The sequence below is a fragment of the Lepidothrix coronata genome, unplaced genomic scaffold (assembly GCF_001604755.1).
Source record: "Lepidothrix coronata isolate B3197 unplaced genomic scaffold, Lepidothrix_coronata-1.0 Scaffold5, whole genome shotgun sequence".
NCBI lineage: Eukaryota > Metazoa > Chordata > Aves > Passeriformes > Pipridae > Lepidothrix > Lepidothrix coronata.
This window is the reverse complement of record NW_016690185.1, coordinates 5,436,186-5,454,489: the sequence shown is the minus strand read 5'-3', so window position 1 is coordinate 5,454,489 and position 18,304 is coordinate 5,436,186.

Genomic DNA, 18,304 nt, shown 5'->3' with positions numbered 1-18,304 from the left:
AGGCCAGGACTGCCAGACTCCAGGGCAAAGTGACACAGCAGTTTTGCTGGAGAAGAATTCCATTTTGAAAAAGTATTTCAACTTCTAAAGAAAATCATCTCAGAAAAACAATGAGAGTTCAAGTTGCCAGGGATGCAAGCCATTAGATGGACTGTGGAAAAATTAAAGGGGCTTCCCAAACAGCAAATGTGTTAAATTCTAGAGAAAACCGACTGTACATATTGTATGTGTATGCCTTAGTGATATTATAATACATTTCAATGACAGACTTTTATCCTAGTTAACAACAGCAGAGGCCTCTGGGTTTTTAGTTATTGCTGTCATAACTCCCACAGGGAAACAAAATAGTTGGGTTGAAAGCTAAATTAAACCCACTGGACATGCCAGCAAGACACCAGGGACTGCATCCCCAGCCCCAGCTGAGTGTGAGCAAGGCATGGTCCTCCCTCCTCCCCTAGAGCTGTGGGCAGAGGGGTCCGACTGAGGACAGGCTGCAGGACACAGAAGCAGAAGGGTTGTGCTTTCAAGCAGTTGTCATGACAGCAGCGATGCAGTGGCAAGTTTAGCTTTTCCCTCTTCATTTTATCTGTGCGGTCAGACCATTTGAAATGGTACTGCTGTGACCACATATGTGTCTGTGCTGGCACTGCCTGCCCTTCGTGCTCAATTCAAAATTATCATGTCTTCACTCTCTGGCCTAGTGTACATCCACTCCCACCTCCCTTGGCTCCCACTGCACAGAGCCTCCCTCTCAGAGCTGATCCATACATCTGCCACAACACAGCAACACTTCAGTTAATTTTATAGAGGAGGAGGACAACTGACCTTTGCACTGCCATTCCTTCTTTTAATCATTTCTAACTTTCTGAGGCTGTCTGGAACTGTCAGAATCCTGGTTACACCTTGGGGCTGCCCTAGACTATGGGATATACATGAACAAACACGCTCTTGTAGCATAACGATGTTCTAAAGACACCAAATCACAGCATCTTTAGGGTAGAGGCTATGACAAGACAGGTACTTTATTAACTTCATCAAGCAGTGGCACAGACTTCCCAGAACAGAAAGTCTCTGTCCTTGGAGGTTTTCAAGACCCAACTGGAAAAAGCCATAAGGCACCTGATCTCACCTCATGGCTCACCATGACATGAGCAGGAGGTTGCACCAGAGTCTTTCTGAGCTTCCTTCCAAGAAGAGCTATCCTACAGTCCTGTGAATTAGGATTTTAGTAGTGTTGAGTTATGTTTCAGCAATATGTATATGTGTATCTATGGGGTCAGAAAAATCCAGAAGAGTAACCTTTTCACTGTTTTTCATTTTTTCAGGATTAAAATATGGAAAAACACAAAAGGATGAGGATCTATAAAGTGACTTATTCCCACCTGGTATTCTACAAGAGGGAAAATAAAATGTATGTAAATAAAGCAACAACAAAGTGCTTAACAAATTCAAATTTTTAATTACTCAAATTTATTGATAAGAATAGCAGAGATTCAGCTCTCTTGCCCTATTCACTGCTGGACTGGAGAGAGGAACACCTCTTGGCATTATTGCCTCAGTAAGATTCAAAAAACTGACTGGCTGTTTTAGTCTATTCATCAATAGGGGTAACAGCTAATAAAACCAGATACAAATCAGAATAATTCCTTCAGGAGTGACACTGTTTAGCAATATTTATTATTGTTTTCTGGTGATTCTTTATGTCTGGTATATTTTTGTGAAATGTCTTAATCTTTTAAAAATAAAGATTGATCTCCAAGGTATTAACAATTTCTCCTTTCGAAGTGTGAAGTGCCTTTCCATGTTATTCTTTTTCATTGTCACTCTGTTTTGCAGGCTTCGCTGACAAGAAACAACTGTTATTCTGCAAGTGAGTGAGAGGAGGGTTTGTTGTTAAGCTAAGTCCAAATCTAATGTTCTGAAGGAATTAAAGATGAAATACACAGCTTTGGGGGGCAAGAAAATCACACCTCCTAGTCGCACTTTGCAAATAGGTGAACTCTTTGGGTGATTAATTAAAGTTGTCATCAGGTTCAAAGCTTTATTCAATTATTATTTATTATATTAGTTCTGAATTACTGAAATAACAGCAGCAGCCATGATTAACAGGACAACTCATGCTTGGGAAAGTATCACCTAATGAAGTAATTATGTCAGCATCGTCAGCATTGTTCAAAGGAGGATACATGGAAAGTGGAATTATTTCCATGGTTAATCCTGATTGATTCCAGAGGTTAGATGTGATGATCAGAAAAGCCGTGTCCCACAGTAAGTTTTACAGTCTGAGAATATGCTAATGGTTCATAAAGGATTATCTGAATGAACACTGAATTTTGAAAAGAGATATGGAAACCAGAGTCTATGGGCAAAAGCAGGAGAGACCAAATTCAGCTCTTGTTGCTGACTCAGATGCTAACTTCTTTTGACTTGTTCCTTTTAACTTGTTCTCAGAGCATGTTCAACTAGGTCTCATGCTAAACAGCTGATGTAGAGATTTTACCTGATTCCAGATTTTTGCTACAGGTGCATAAACTGCTCTGGCAAACACAGATTTTCTTCTTATTTCTATACGCATTTGTACCAAACTGCAGAGCTGGAGCCTTGCCCTGCTCTGCACTTGGGATGAAGAGCAGAGGAACAGGGTGAATAATGTGCTTGTCCTGATGTACAGGCAACCAGGATTTGCTTCTTCCTACACTGGGCTTAATGAACATGCCTATCATATTCTGGAAAGTATTTAATTGCCATGCCAACAGAAGCAAGAGCTATCCTGAGTGATAAGAACTACTTAGCAGACAGATATAATGCCTGTGTCGAAGTAAAAGTGAGTAAATCCCACCATAAAGTGCTCCTGTACATACTGTGAAATCCTTCTTAACGAAGCACAGCCTGGGTAACGGAGTTTAAATCCAGTTGAGATGACTGGGACTGCTTTTCAGCTTTTTCTGACTCAGTAACCCAACACAGGAGAACTGAAGAAAAAGTGCCACCAGAAGGCTGGTAGACATGCAAAATATTTCATGGCTGGACTTGAAGACTGACTTGTACCCATTAAAATGTATTGTCTGACAGCTAATCCTGTAAACTACTGCCTACTGTCCTATGAGAACCCTGCCAGATAATCCCAGTCTTTCTGCTTGCTGAGTCCTCCTTTTCCTTGGACAAGCACCAACTGCATTTGCAGTTTCAGATTCAACTTCCTCCACCTCAACCTACCCAAAGAATTTAGCAGAAAGAAAAATGGGCAGCAAAGCTAATGTTACTGCAGGGCAAGTGTCCTTTCAAAGTCTATGAAATGCATGAAGACCTTTCAAATTTTACATCAAAGACTTCTAATAAAGAGTGGAAATCCATGATACAAAAAACATAGTCCACCTTCTCCTTGAGTCCCTCTGAATTTGAATTTGAGTCCTTCTGAAATTACATGGAAGAGCAGACAGGTTGATGCAAGAACCAACCTCAGTATTGTGGTCTAGAAGTAAAGAAACCACAAGTTCCCAGCAGTACAACATCTGCCATTCAGTAAATGTCAACTGTTTACTGCTTTGTAGATTACAAGAGAGCTGATTCTTCTGTTCTTCAAAATACAAGTAATCAATACAATAGCTGCACATGGGATATTTATTTACTCCAGATGAGGACCTTATGGATTGTAAAAAGCTGAATATCCAAGCCATGTCTCATGACAAGACATCAACTTGCACATTCATGCTGAATTGAAAGTGTAAAAAGAGTGTGTAAAAGAATATACAAAAGAGTGTAAAAGATGTACTTAAAGCAGCTCAATGAATTTGGTAGATGAGAAGCTGGACATGACCTGGCAATGTGTTTGCAGCCCAGAAAGCCAATTGTGTCCTGGGCTGCATCAAAAGCAGAGTGGTCAGCAGGTCTGAGGGAGGGGATTCTGTTGCTGGTGAGAGCAGCTGGTGAGATTCTGCTCTGGTGAGACCTCATCTGGAGTACTGCATCCAGCTCTAGGGACTCCAGCACAGAAAGGACATTGATCTGTTGGAGCGAGTCCAGAGAACGACACCAAGATGATTAGGGGGTTGGAGCTCCTCTCATACAAGGAAAGGCTGAGAGAGTTGACTTTGTTCAGCCTGGAAAAAAGACAGCTTAGGGCTGGCCTAATTGCAGCCTTCCAGTACCTGAAGGGAGCCTACAGGAAAGAAAGAGAGGGACTTTTTACAAGAGTATGTAGTGACAGGATAAGGGAGGAGTGAATTCAAACTAAGAGAGAGTAGATTCAGATTAGATATTAGGAGGAGATTTTTTGCTGTGAGGGTGGTGAGGCACTGGCACAGGTTACCCAGAGAAGTTGTGGATGCCCCATCACTGGAAGTGTTCAAGGCCAGGTTGGATGGGGCTCTGAGCAGCCTGGTCCAGTGGAATGTGTCCTTGCCCATGGCAGGGGGTTGGAACTAAATGATCTTTAAGATCCCTTCCAACCCAAACCATTCTGTGATTCTATGAATACTATCATAATTGATTATGGTATTTCCACGTTCTGGATCAGCTGCTGGACTAGTAGTCCCTGTGGGTGACATTCATCCCTACATGAGGGGATGAGTGCAAGAATCATTGACAGGAGTCATACTCCACTCATTTTGCTTAAAATAAAAATGTTGTACAAGTAAAATAAAAGCTATGTGCCTCTCCTTCCCAAGGGCCTTTGGGAAGGAGACAGAGCAAAAGATTGTCTTCTTGTTTTGTAGACTATTTAAAGGCTGCAGTACTCAGAGGAAGTGTTTACACTGAGTAGCTGGACATGAGCTCTGGAGTTGTGTTCAATGGTAATGCATCAGTAATCTGTGCACAGAACAAGATAGAAATCTTGGTAGGCCCCTTAGAAGCTGTAAAGTTATGTCACACTTCAGTGTAAGCAGCTGCAGCAGCTTTCTGAAAGGTCTGGAGGGTTTAAGAGATACAGTACAGCAACAAAACATACCCAGAAAATGTCACTGTGACAATTTTGTAGGCTTTCAGCATGAAACCTGGAGACCCCCTGAGCATACTCTGGAAGCCCAACCATATTTTTTTTTACAATCCCTACCATGTGCCTGAAGGTCAGCACCACTGATGTTTCTGACACAGGGAGCTCTTCAGGAGTCTCTTGTGGTGTTTTGGGATGATTTCACAGCAGATGAAAAGGTTTCTTCAGCACAGTATGGAAAATATGGGTTTACAATCGTCACTGCTGCTTTCAAATTTTCTTACTCCCCAAACCCTGCCTAACTGTGTGAGTTTCACCCGTTTCTACTACCTCTGTGCCATCTTCTTTCCCTTCTTCCATCGTTTCATGTGCTGTTTGCAATATACAACATGGTATCAACAAGCTCTGTTTTGCTCCTGCTAAGGAAGAAAACCTAAGCTTAGACTTTCTTCCTTTGTCTTGTGTAGTGGGTCGACCCTGGCTAGATGCCAGGTACCACCAAAGTTGCTTTCTCACTCCTCTTTGCAACTGGACAGAGGAAAGAAAATATAATGAAAGGTACATAAGTTGAGATAAAGACTGGAAGAGATCACTTACCAATCACTATCATGGGCAAAACAGACTCTAAGTGGGGATATTAGTTAGATTTATTACTGACAAAATCAGAGCAAGATAAATGAGAAGTAAAATAAATCTTAAAAACACCTTCCCCTGCTCCTCCCTGCTTCCCAAGTCCTACCTCCTCCCCCTGCAGTGGTGCAGGACGACGGATAATGGGGGTTACACTCCGTTGTTGTTTCTGCCACTGCTCTGAGAGAGGAGTCCTTCTCCTGCTCCCCATGGGGTCCCCCCCATGAGTGACAGTCCCTAATGGACCTCTTCAGCGTGAGTCCATCCCACCGGCAACAGTTCTTCACAAACTGCTGCAACGTGGGTCACTATTCCACAGGGTGCAGTCCTTCAGGCACAGGCTGCTCCAACACGGGTCCCCCACAGGGTCACAAGTCCTTTGAGGAAAACCTGCTCCACTGTGGGCTCCTCTCCCCGTGGGTCAGCAGGTGCCTGCCAGGACTCTGCTCCAGCATGGGCCTCCCATGGGGTCACAGCCTCTTTTGGGCATCCACCTGCTCCAGCGTGGGCTCCTCCACAGGCTGCAGGTGGATCTCTGCACCTCCGTGGTCCTCCATGGGCTGCAAGGGGAGAGCTGCCTCACCATGGTCTGCATCACATGAAGGGGAACCTCAGCTCCAGCACCTGGAGCACCTCCTGCCCCTCCTTCTCCACTGATCTTGGTGTCTACATTGTTGTTCACACGTTCTCACTCTGCTCTTCTCTGGCTGCAATTTTCATCTGCACAATAACATTTTTTCCTTTTTTAATATGCTATCACAGAGGCGTTGCAATCGTTCCTGATTGGCTCGGCCTTGGCCCGCAGTGGGTCCATCCTGGAGCTGGATGTCATTGGCTGTACTGGACATGGGGGAAGCTTCTAGCAACTTCTCACAGAAGCCACCCCTGTAACCCCCTGCTACTGAAATAAACCAAAGAAACCCAATATGCCTTGTGACTTTGCCAGTATTACGTATCTACATGCACTGGTTAAAAAAGAATCACGACTGGCGTTCATGGCAGAAGCAGAACTGATGCAAGATAAATCAATATGAACATGGGCTAAACTAGATTCAGTACATCTATCATAGTAGTTTACATAAGTTTAAATCAATTTAATTAAACTGACTCACTTTTCTGGTAGAGACAAGGCTTTACAATGTGCCAACTTTAATCCATTGACTGGATTAAAATATTAAAAAAGGGGTGGTTGGTGACTTTCAAGTTCAAGATAACGATGAGTGACTGGTAGTGTCAGGAAAAAGCAGCCATATGAAGGTAATTGGATGTGCTCTTAAAAGAAAAAAATGAAGAAATTTCCCTTAGATTGCAGTGTTGTGTAGTAAGCAAGATTACCCTGAATTGTTAACCCTGTGCATTACCAATACCCCTGTAACCTTGCCTCTGGTGATTGATAACCTCTGATCAGAGCAAAAAGCTTTGCTTGTTGTCAAAGACAGCATAACTCATCATTGCATATTAATCGCTGGCCACTTTTACAAAGTAAAACTTACTGTTTTAAATCACTTTCCCCTTTGCTTGTTTTTAGGGCAAGTCTTACCCCTGGGGAAGGTGGAATAATACAGCTATGAGTTTTACTTAAAAATTTATACCAGTTTGGGCACCTGTAGAGTTAGAGCAGCTCAGATCATTAGTGGAAACTGCCAAAGTTGTAGTCTGAGTCTTCTAAACTCTCTAGGCCAGCCTAGACTGTGCTGCCTCTGCAATACTTTCAAGTAGACTGTTATTTACAGTTTCTGTATCATGGGATATTTTGGGACACAACCAGAGATCTCTGGCTGAAATGCTCTCAGGCATGGTAGGCTATGAAGCCCTGCCCTTTCCCATGGTGGACATTTTGCTTAGGGCTGGGACCAACATCATTTTTACCAGAGTTTTATAGAGCTTATCAGTTACAAAGAGACAAAGAATGACTTTAAGTGAGAACTCTTCATCATTCTCTCTTTCCAGTTGACAGATGACCTCCAAGCAAACATCAAGCCCCTCCATTACAGTGAAGATGACTTATTGTCATGTCCTTATTGCTGGCAGTTCATAAGGCTGCACTGTGACCACTCAGAGGCTCACATCAGACATTGAGGTGATGTTACTAACTTAAAATTTTCCCCTGTAGAAGGGTTGGAAATTTTATGTACAGACCACATAATGATGCAAACCTATTTGCTCTATTATTCCTCAGCTCCCAAAATAACATCTCATTCTTCTCTAATGCACAATCCACTTTGAGAGCAAAGATAATTTGTATGAACCTGAAGGAATGTGCCACAGATGTGGTTTTCTGTTGCCTGTCTTTCCTTCCTTCCCCAAAACTGTGGGGGGAATTTAGGTGCCTTGATGACTGACATTTCTTTTAAAACAAACTGTTGAAGATTGTTTACATGCAGTTTCTCATTCTGGATGAGACTTAATTTACTCTCTCCAAGCTCTGGTTTCTCAGGAAAAAAAAAAAGCTATTCCAAACACAATGATAAGAAGCTCTAAAAAAATTTTGAAATCAGGTTTTTCTTTCTGAGATCATGTAAGATTTCACTTCAACCCACAAATGTTCTCATACAACTACTTCTGTTTTTATGATCGCTGAAACTCAGGGAGGGCTGATTTTATTTGGTCCACTTCTTCCTGTCTGGTTTCTGACTCTGCTTTTTTTGTCCAGAGTCTATCTGATGTCTGAGGAGCAAATCATTGCAAACAGCTCCTGTCTTGTCTAGCTAATTGCTACACTGACACTCTGAGCAAAAGAAATAAGATGGGAGTTTGATCAACAGTAATGTCAAATGCTTGGTACAATGGGCACAAAAGAAAAGAGACAAAACTAGGAAATCACCAGTGTTGCACTTGCATCCCTCCTACCGTGTTTAACATTTCTTTCTCCTAGTGACAGAACTGACCGTCACAGTGCTTCCTCAGAATTGCCTGCTATCTCGTACTCCACAAATAAGTACATTTTGTTAGACTGCTTAACTGAATGCTACTCTTGCAATTGTAGAGTGATACATTTCTCCATCGTCTTCTAGCAAGAATTTTTGGTGTGTCCTCTTTGCTTCTTTTACCCTTCTTGGCAACAGGCAGTTTAGGATAAAATGGTTTTATCTGTCATAGCAAAGTCACATGTAACTCCTGTCAGCTTGAGTTTCATGGGGTATGCATTTTAAAGTTTTACCAAGCTTTTGCTTAAGTGTTTTCCATTATCAAGAAATAATCTTCAAAAACAATTAGAGTTCTCCTATAGTAATTTGCTGTCCAGCTGTAGTAGTCCATCAAAAAGTTAGGTGTTTAGAGTTGACAGAAGACTAGCAGCAAGCTACATGAGCTGCCATCACCCCTAATAAGGGGAGGTTACTGAGATTTGAATCTGTTTCTTCACGCACAGCTAGGCATAAAAAATAATGAATTTCGTTTTAAAGAGCACCATCTCTCGCACCAGTCTAGATAGTTACGGCACATGCTCAGATATTAGGGCTCTTGACAATAGCTAAGAAAATACATCCAGAGCATTGTTCAGTTCAGCTGGGCTCCAAAAAGTTTAAACTGGTAAACACAATCACAAATCTGGGTATCCTGGGCCGGTAAACTCAATTTCATTGAAAATTTTGTTTTCAAATGTGTGAGGGCCTGCTAAAAGTTAGATCCTGATTTTGTGGCTTTGTAAGATAAAGTCTTTAGTGGCAGTACCAGCCTGAGGCGTTGGTGGCCTCCCCTTCCTCTTCCTCACTGCCCCATCTCTTCCTACTCTTCTGCTCAAACAAATTGCTGCCTGAGGTGCACAGGCACTGTTGTTCCCACAACACTGTTAATAGGATGAAGGAATCAATAGAGTTTCTCCAATGATGTTTTTAGTAGGCCATTTTTAAGCTGGGCCAGTTCCACGCTGCGTGTGCATGAAGATCTACTGTGTAAGGGGAGCTGCGCTAGCAGTGGCAAGTGGGGCAGCAACTCTTTAGAACTGCTGATAGTGCTGAGGTGTGGAGACTTTGTGTCATGAAACCACAGCTGAGGAAAGGACTGCCAAAGGGCTGAGTATCATTAGACTCCAAAAGCAGAGGGAGAGCCCTCTGTGATTCCCCATCACTTTGTAGTTTTCAGATTTCTTCTCATTCAGTTGACACAGAGTGGCACAAAATTAAATACTTGGCTGTTAAGGTCATTTAAGTGACTTCATTTGCAGAAGTGTAGCTGCAACTGGTGTCGCATTCAGGGTTACAAGCCAAGTTTCTGGAGTTACATTCCTAATGCATGAGGCCAGGTTTGCCTTCTTGCAGAAGGACACCCAGCAGAAAAGGGCTTTGTGTCTGCTTCAGGAAAATCCTACTTGCTGCTTGAGGTTTGAGAAAGGAGATTATCTCTGTTTCCTCACCTGCAAAAAGAAAATTACACTGCCCAACTTTCTAAAGAGCCTTTGCATCTCCAGATAAAACATACTACAGATAGGCACTACATGAATTATTCAAGCTAAATTAAATTAATGAAGACTGTAGAAATTCAGTTGCTTTTGTTTCTTTTTTTAATGCTCTAGGTTCAGACTCTACAGTGGCCTTTGTGGTCTCAAAATATTCTGAAAGCAGAGCACTGCTAGCTCACAGCTCTGCTGAAAATATTTTCTTCATTGTCTGAAAATATATTAATTTAATTATTGACGAGTCCATTTGTGAGAGAGCTATTGAAGCATGTGCCTCGACTGCGGGAAGAGCTTCAGCCGCTGCTTCCACCCTGAATGAACCCCCTGATGGTGAGGCAACCACTGGACTCCAGTGACTGTCAGTCCATCCCTTTCTACCCCTTTCACACCGGGGCCCCTGGTGGTCTAGTGGTTAGGGTGCAGGACTCTCACCACTGCGACCCGGGTTCGATTCCCAGCCCCCCGGGCAGATGGAGCTCGTCAGCCTTGTAAGGCAATCCATCTAAGAGAAGGTCACTCTAAACAAACCTACGTCCTGAGACCCTCACTGCCACTGTCCAAGCTTGCTCGGCCCCGGCAGATGAACCTCAGGATTAAAGGGTGGGCTCAGTTCAGCGCACACTGGGTCTCACCTAAAAAATCCACTGCGCAGGCTCGAAGGGTTAATGACCTTTCCCAAATCTTCGCTCGCGAAGACTGGCCATTATTGAAGCATGACCAGCTCACCACAGTGTTTTCTCTAACCATAGTGAAGAATGGAAAGTCAATGCAATCTCTGTGAGATAACAAGATGGATTTATGAGAAATTACAGACAGGAAAAAAATTATCACTTGGACAACAATCTAGGATTATAAGGACAGGTCTTGTACCATCCAGGAAGGACCTAGACAGAACATGTACTCTGGGATGCCTTAAATCCTTTGCACTAGTGCTTTCAGGTTAGCTGTGCTACCATCCGTGCTCTGAGCCTCTCTAAGCAGCACCTCTCCTTTCCTCTGTACTCAAGATGTCAGGAGATGCCTCCTGCATGAAATTCTGCAGTTCTCACCCCATAATCTGGGATGTGGGGCTGCCAGCACCAGCCTTCTGGTAGCCTGTAACAGCAGTTTAACTTAAATAAAAATATTATTTATTTTGCCAAAAAGCTGCATAGCTCTTAGTAGAATGAATTTAAGAGATGTGTCTCACACATTACATTTTTACTCATATTTAACTTTCCTTGCTGGACCATAGGCAGGCATGGCATTCTTCCCTAACATGGAGAACTGGAAGCTGTCCATCAGCCTGGTTCCCCTGATTAATTTATATTTTTTTAAACATATCTTTAGCCTGTCAGCTTCTCTTGGCTTACATAATCTCCTGCCCTTTTCTGAAATCTCGAAGGTGTTAGGGGCTCCTTTGAAAGCAGGCTTGGCTACTGGAGAAATCTTCCAGCCCGGCTGGGTAGAAGACAGACATTGTTATCCTCACTCCTTTGAAGTTGAGTACCTGAGCCTGGCTTAACCAGATCATTATTTTACTTTTCCTTGCTCACATCTGTAACAAGTCCTTTATTGCCTGCTTTCAATTAACTCTATGAAGGCAGGAGAGCAGCAGTGGGAAAAGTGGGAAGGGCTCAGGAGAAGCTATATAACATTAATCAAAGGGTCATTCAGGCATTTTTCCAGTTTGCCTCACTTTGTTACCATAGAATTCCACATGATCCTCAAAAAAGAGATTCTTGCCTAGAGCCTATAATAAACAACCTGTCACCACTATGTTTCTGTTTATTTTAATTAACAAAGAGATAATTTCTGTCTGGTATGCAGCAGAGCAGAAAGGCAGGAGGTGACCAGGGTTGGCCATGCCACTCTCTTCCTGCTGCTTCAGTGAGACCGGGCTGAGTCCCAGTGCCAGGCAGCCCCTGTGGGCCCCTGAACTGTGCCTGGGGCTGTGGACTCAGCTTGGAGATGGCCTCTGTCCCAGGGAAGGGCAGGGGTTTTGTAGTTCACTGCCAAGTACCTACCTACCTACCAGCCAAGCCAGTAAGTTTGTTTTTTTCAGAGGCAGATCTCAGACCCAGATGCACACTGGAAGAGGCTGATAGAGGGAGGGAGGGAGACAGGGAGAGAGGCAGGGAAGAGAGGGCAGCACCTGCTCAAGATGAGGTTTTAACAGCTGCCAAGAGCATCCACTGCTTCTGCATCCACTGATACAAAGATGGAACTTTGTGCAGCCTGTCTAAAATCTGAAGGGAAAAGATGAGGTTCAGGGAAACACAGTCATACACTTACAGTTCCTTCTCCCCTTCCTTTCTGGGTGCTGGTGCACTTCAGTTTAAAAGCAACTGTGGTTTGGAGTAACTTTACTGAACCACTAGAAAGAGACAGACTGCCAGGGGAAGACTGTCTTGTAGAGCCCAGCTCAGATAGGATTGCTGTGTTTCTGTGGCAGAGTGACATGGGGATGTGGCCCAGGGGTGGTAGGAGCACAAACTGCACCGTGAAGAACCATGTCTTGCCCTGTAAAGGGCTTCATGACGTCTCCTCATAGGAGACAGCTTCTGTGTCTGAGGCCAGGCTGTGGCCTCACAGCATTTGATGCCAGCTGCTAGCTACCAGGATGCACAGGCTGTGATGTGGCTCTCTAGCTGCTGAATGCCCAGAGGGGACTTTTATATTATGGTGCAAATACAGAGTATATGTTTTCCTGTGTTCTGGTCTGTGGTGGACATCTCTGGACCTCAGCCACACATAGCAAACCAGAACATAAAGGCACTACATTTTTGGAAACATCATGAATTTATTTTTTTTTATTTCATGAAATTAAATGCCAACCATTAGGAACGTGCCTATAAAACCCATTTGATATTTCAGTTTTGTTGAGGTGAAAAATGAACAAACTGGTGAGCACATATAGATGTTCTTGTTTAACTATCTGGTGAGGTAAGAATGTTTTTTACTCTCCTTGTTTCCCAAGCAGTGAGCACAACAGAGTATGTGAGTTCCCCACACTCATTATTTGATCGCCTCCAAAAATAGATTTCTGCATATTTAATCCACCAGAAAACTTGGAGAGAGAGAAAAGACCTACTTTTCTTTTTTTTTCCTGTCAGTTGTGCCTGAAGGCATGCCGTACTCTGAGCAACTACTGAACAGATTTCATGCTTTCTCTGGCTTTGCAATGAGTCAGCTACATAGATGTCAGGGCCCTCAGGGCACCATGGGCCTTATGGCTGGTGCCCAGCCTTTGCTGGGTCCACCTGGGGCCAGGAGCCCCATTTCAGGCCAGCCTAAGGCTGTCAGTCCCAGCCCCCTGACACCACAACAGTGCTAGCTGTGTGTTGCGATGCCTTGGTTGTACATCACATCTTTGTTTCTGGTCCTATTTCCTTCCCCTTCCCCTTTAGCTCCTGACAGGAGCTTTTGGATGGTCCCTGGCCCTTGTTCTTTGCTTGCCATGTCAGGGGCTGTTGGTGGACCTTGTTATAGCCATTGTCTCTGCCCACTATGGTCACTCACTGGTGAGGCCATGGCCTGTGGTGGAGTCACCCTCAGGTCCCAGCTCATGCCCCTTTGGGAAGAGCTGTCCCTCACTGAGGAAACCAGCTCTGACAATACAAGTATGGAAAAATGTTGGCAACAAACCACCTTCACCTTGTACTATTTCTGTGAGCAAGCAGTAAGCACCATTACTGACTCTGTGCTAAGTGGACAGAAAACATCTACAGCCCGAGTCATATGCGTTGTGGTGGTTTTGCATAGGAGCAATAAGGAAAGGATGTAGCTCAAATTCCAAGGTGTTCCTGTTTTAGAAACATCTAAAAGTCTTTAAAACACCCATTTAGCTATCTGTAATTTTAGTGTTATAACTTACTAATTATCTGTCTTGTGATAGTGCCTGGTTTTTAGCAAATAAAAGGCTAACAAACCCAGTCCTCTCAGGCCTTTCCTCATTTGGTACTTGCTTCATTCCCTTACCATCCCAGATGATCCTCTCCAGTTTGCCGATCTCTCTCTCATACTGGGGGACAAAGCCAGTGCTCCAGCCATGGGCTTGCAATTGCCCATTCACGAGGAGAAACTGCTCCCTGTGATTGCCCTCTGTATAACACAGTCCAGCTGACAACAAATCTGGATCAGCCAGGCTCAATCCCTGCCCATTCACCCTCTCTCCTCTGAACTGACTCCAGTTGATTTCTTCTTTCCTGAGGATGCTTAAAAATAACAGCAATGCCCACTTGTGGAGCAGATATGTCACAAGACATGATGTAGTTCCACACATGGCATCATTTGGTGGATGCTGAAGGAACAAGGACAAGCCTGTGAGGGTTTGAATTACCTGCACATGAAGTAAATTGTTTGTATTTCTGTGAGGTGATCATGAAAAGGACACAAAGCTCAGAAACAGCTTGCAGCATACAAACAAGATAGTTATAATGATGACTGATCTTGTGACAAGTCACCTTGTTATTTCTTATTTTTCTCAAGTATAGAAATGCTGACATTTCTATCTTTTCTTTAAAAAAGAGTTGCATACCTTATGAACAGGAGAGCTGAAGCCAGATGTTCATACCCTTCTTACATTTTATTATTTATCAAAATAACATTTGGTAGAATCCAGACTGTGACAGAACACAGATTTTTATAAATATTGCCTAAACTGCACCCTTAACTTCCTCCCTTTCATCCTCCTTTCTGTTTCTTACTTACTGTCTTCCTTTCATCATTGTAATTTCTCCAAATCACTGGTCCTTCTCTTGGCTAATTTAGGCTTCTGAAAGGGCTATGAAAAAACTTATTTTCCCAGAGAAAAAATAAAATGCTGACATCAGAAAATAAATCACTTCTAAGAATACTACCACTAGTATTTCATATTCATCAATAAAAGACTGACAAAGGGCAAAATGAAGTTAACTTTTTAAAAGTTACTAATAGAAGTATGGTTTGTGAAAAATATATAAATATATATATATATATATATAAAAGAAAATGTAACTGCAAAATATCTACTAACTCTAAGTGGGAAACAGACATTAGGAGTACCAGATTCTTAGTCTAATTCTTCCTTGTCTTTATGTGAGATATTTTTTTTCTCTGAAAATAATTTATCAAGCACAAAGCAGATATTCAATTTGTATTTGATTGCCCACAGTTTTTCCCACTGATATTGAGTCAGGGAATACCCAGAGGAATAAATTGAAACTGTGAGGTGAAATGTGGGAAAACAGAGAGAGAGCAGTTATAACTGCAGTATTAGAACTTCGATTTTGTATTTGTAAAGTCTTGAATTTTCCAGGTTTTACTCCGAAAGTGTGATTCTTGTGACTTAATTGTAGCCATGCAAAGCTGTCTCAGGTGCTGTAGAGTGTCACAGCAGTCCCCAAGTGCTGGTTCAAGCTGTACGCCAAGTTTTGTGCCATGGCTTTCAGCCTTGTGCAGATGTTTTGTGTGCCTGAAATAACATGAGTTCCTCTGTTCAGGCACTGAAATTGCAAAAATGTCAGTGGCAGCCACACAAACTCCCCACATCAAAATGATTAGTGAAGACCAAGTAACTTGCAGGCTTGTGTCTCTCAGCTTACTTTCTGTATCATCAAATTATTTCAATAGTGCCATGAAGTGCAAAAGGAGATTGATGTGTTATGGATAAGCATAGTGAAAGGCAGTCCCAGGGACCGTGCACAGCCAAGAGCAGGTCCTAACCTCAGCCTAGTGCCCCTCTGAAGAAGAGGAAGGTCACACTGTTCCTGAAGTAGCATGAGCCATTCCAGCTGGTTGAGCACAACACAAAATCCCAGAGAAACAGGTCAACATGACAAGGAAATGCAACTCTGATATATTGTTAATCTGCCAGGGGGTGAGAAAAGATGCTAATGTTGTTTTCAAATTAAAATATGTTTTAATACTCCAATGGTCTCTGAAGGGTTTATTGTAGTCACCCATCGCTATTGGTTATCTATGTGTCCTGACATATATTGTGTGTGTTTCAGAAAGCTGAGATTCTCAACATTTCCCAAATTCCTAACAGTTAAAACTATCTGTTCCCCCGTGGGACACCTGGATTTGCAGTGCTATTCAGCAGTCATAAGTATTTCTCCTCAGTATTTCATGTAATACTGAGTGGATGAGCTACCACAGTTAAATGAAAGAAAATGTTAGCACATATTAAGAAACCACAGGAAGATAGGACTTTCTTGCTGGACACGTAACTGCTTGATTTTGAAATCCCACAATTTCAAAGAGACTGAGTAGAAATGATGAACTGGAAATATCCTTTTCTACAAAAGGAAGGGGCACACCCATATTTCATAAACCGTTAGAATTCAGATTGTAAATGGCATCAGAAATGAAGGATGTGCAGTCTGTTAATTACAGATTAAGTTTTCTTACACAGCACTCTTACCTGGGAATACTTACATCACCAACAGATTAATGCCATCTTTAACAACCTAATTTACTAGTTGCCAATTTTTGCTATAATCTGCCCAGCAGCTCTGTATCCAAAGGTTTGTCTGCCCCATATTGCTGCCTGCTGGATGAGTAACTCGGAAATGGAAAGCAAGAAGAGGAGAAAGAGAATTTTCAAGGGATCTGCTCAAGAATTAATTTATCCATGATGCCAAACCCCATAGTAATCTGTCTTGTACCCATTGTGTTTTTACTCGGTTCAAGTCCATGTGGTACATGGAGCCTAAGTAAACCAGCAGAGCACTCTTGCCCTACCAAGTTCACCACCCTTGGTTTAGGCTGTTACTTTTTTTGAATGCCTTTTTCCATAGAAGGGACCATAGCATCCACTATCAGAGAAACAACACAGTCCATTTTCTCTGGAAGAATATCACAAATAAAAAGCAAATATAATCCAGAGGCTTCATATATCCCTCTACCAGGATCCACGTATTAATCCCTATTAAAAGAACTAAATCTCAACCAGGAAGCAGCTTCAGCCCCCATCCCACTGCAGTCCACCTGCAAAGGCTGAGCTGGGGCAGGGCAAGGGACAGGGATGGAGTCTTGAGGAGGAGCACGAGCTGCATATGGGGCACTGACTCTGCTAGAAGTACATACCTAGAAGCAGGCTTTTGCGATGGACAAGCCTCATGGGCAGGGATGCATTTCGCTCCTCGCCCACCTCTGTGAGGCCTAATGCAGCATGGCCAAAGGTGAGAAGATGTTATGGAGGCTGCTTTTGCCCTGTTTATACTCTAGCAAACTTCGTTTTCCTTCCTCCTGAGTCATTAAAGCTTTCTTGGCAGCTGTTTGTGGGGTGGGGGGTTGGAGGGCTCCCAGCACTTGCAGTGTGATGGTGCATCCTGCTTATGGGAGGGCTCCATGGTGAAGGCAGCACACTTTTCACAACACAGAAACAGGGGCAGCAGAAATTCATTTTATACTGAAAAAGAAATTCTGGGTACCAGAAACTTCAGCTTTACTTTGGTCAAAATTGTTTCTGTAGTTTTGCTGACTCACCTGCATACCACAGGATTCACAGTAGTACTGGTGCCTGGGGCTGCCAGCAATGCAAATCTTCCAATGACAGAAGTTGCCTCCCAGCGTAGAAAGCTAGTATTTCTTCTGTTCAAAACACTATGTGACCTCTTTTAATAGTTTTATTTCCATTGCCTTTGCCTTCTGTGAGTGCCTTCGACACAGGATGGCAAACAAAGGCACCAGTTTCCTTATAACAGGGTGTTGTGCTGACAATATGTTGTATTTATCTCCAGGCTTCACTGGGGTGCTTTGGGGAATGACGCCATACTGTGTTTGCTTTCTTTACTTTTGACATGGTTTGAGCGTGATCAGCGTCCGTTACTCCTCCCTCAATCTGTTTTCTTTACTTCAGAATGGACAGTCCTCTTTTTACTTTTTCTTTTTTTTTTTCGTTTGTCTCAAGGTAAAAAAATCCATGGATTTGGGAAGCATGAGGTCCTTTTTTGAGCAGTTTTGAGAGGTGAGTATGACAAAAATGAAATAATTACTTTCACAAGTCAAATTGGCTCAATTTTGGCTGATTACTTTTTTGAAGCTACATTTCAATACAGCTCTGATCAGATCAACCATTTTCCATAGCAGTGTGTGTTATTTTAAGCTTATAATTACCATGGGACTTGATTTCATTTGGAACTCATTAATAATCAGTTTAATTCCCTTTCATTAGAAATCTCTTATTGGAGTAACCACTTGTTGTGACAATTCCCATGAAGTCACCATCTTTGTAGATATCCAGCTGGTGACGATGAAATAATATGTAACATTATATTAAACTAATATTCCCCAAAATAATAAAATGCCTTAATATATGCCATGAATAATTAATAGAAGATTAGAAAGATGAAAGGTACAAATAGATAATTTTCTTGGTT